This window comes from Chiloscyllium plagiosum, unplaced genomic scaffold, assembly GCF_004010195.1.
Source record: "Chiloscyllium plagiosum isolate BGI_BamShark_2017 unplaced genomic scaffold, ASM401019v2 scaf_8517, whole genome shotgun sequence".
Taxonomy (NCBI): Eukaryota; Metazoa; Chordata; class Chondrichthyes; order Orectolobiformes; family Hemiscylliidae; genus Chiloscyllium; species Chiloscyllium plagiosum.
In genome coordinates this window covers 15,108-16,632 of record NW_025214850.1, presented here as the reverse complement: position 1 = coordinate 16,632, position 1,525 = coordinate 15,108, and the positions used below count along the sequence as shown (strand labels likewise).

At 52.0% G+C, this 1,525-nt stretch overlaps 1 protein-coding gene across 2 annotated transcripts in view; it reads right to left on the bottom strand.

The window, feature by feature from the left end:
• Positions 1-1,525, bottom strand: part of LOC122548048 (guanine nucleotide-binding protein G(I)/G(S)/G(O) subunit gamma-8-like) — a 13,539-nt gene that overhangs the window by 7,860 nt on the left and 4,154 nt on the right. The window contains exon 1 of one of the 2 annotated variants that reach the window (XM_043686614.1): positions 802-927. The exons of the other annotated variant lie outside the window; for it this stretch is intronic. The gene's annotated coding sequence lies outside the window, so the exon portion shown is untranslated. Of the gene's footprint in view, positions 1-801; positions 928-1,525 lie in introns of those variants that run through there. 2 annotated transcript variants of the gene reach the window in all.

Sequence of the window (1,525 nt, the reverse complement as noted above, 5' to 3'; positions counted from 1 at the left end):
TATATAAACCCCACCCCGAGCCCCTCGATTAGATTCCAGTGTGTAACTCCCTCCCGGGTATCTGTTAGTCTGTATATAAACGCCCCCGGACCCCTCGATTAGATTCTAGTCTGTAACTCCCTCCCGGGGTATCTGTTATTCTGTATATAGACCACCCCGAACCCCTCGATTAGATTCCAGTCTGTAACTCCCTCCCTGGGTATCTGTTATTCTGTATATAAACCACCCCGAACCCCTCGATTAGATTCCAGTCTGTAACTCCCTCCCCGGGGGAGTTGCTATTCTGTATATAAACCCCCCCGAACCCCTCGGTTAGATTCCAGTCTGTAACTCCCTCCCGGGGAGTTGCTATTCTGTATATAAACCCCCCCGAACCCCTCGGTTAGATTCCAGTCTGTAACTCCCTCCCCCGAACCCCTCGGTTAGATTCCAGTCTGTAACTCCCTCCCAGGGAGCTGCTATTCTGTATATAAACCCCCCGAACCCCTCGGTTAGATTCCAGTCTGTAACTCCCTCCCAGGGAGCTGCTATTCTGTATATAATCCCCCCGAACCCCTCGGTTAGATTCCAGTCTGTAACTCCCTCCCAGGGAGCTGCTATTCTGTATATAATCCCCCCGAACTCCTCGATTAGATTCCAGTCTGTAACTCCCTCCCGGGGAGCTGCTATTTTGTATATAAACCCCCTGAACCCCTCAAATAGATTCCAGTCTGTAACTCCCTCCCGGGGAGCTGCTATTCTGTACATAAACCCCCTGAACCCCTCAATTAGATTCCAGTCTGTAACTCCCTCCTGGTGTACCTGCTGTGTTGGACAGGCCTTCCCCCGGCATAGAGCACGAGACGGCGGTGAGGTTGAGCAGATGATTGATTCCCTCCCCACTCCCTGTGCTGTCAGCCAGGTCTCGGGAGGCTCACAATGGGGCCCAGGATCTGTTGACAGCATTTGTTTTCAGTTGGCAGCAGCTGGTATTTGGCGGGTAATAAACAGACAGGTACGATCACCTAAGGAGGCTGTTAACTATGTTACGCCCTGGATTCTCAAACCATAATCTTGATAATCTGTCGACGTGTCCCTGTAGGATCAGGAAATAGCCAACACCCTCCCCCCCTCCCGACCGAGTCTCCCCCCCCCCGCCTCCCGACCGAGTCTCCCCCCTGCTCAGCTACAGAAAGCTCTGACGGTGAGGCCAAAACACTGACTGTTTCCAGGAGGGTAGTTGATCTTGTTTTTGGGGCTAATGGGTAATTGCAAGAAAAAGGTTCTGCGTTGGATGATCAACTATCGTAGAACCCCCACAGTGTGGAAACAGGCCCTTCGGCCCAACAACTCCACACCAACCCACCGAAGAGTAACCCACCCAGATCTATTCCGCTACCCTATTACTCTACATTTCCCCCCTGACTGATGAACCCAACCTGCACATCCCTGAACACTATGGGGAAATTTAGCATGGCCAATCCACCCTAACCCACACATCCCTGAACACTATGGGGTAATTTAGCATGGCCAATCCACCCTAACC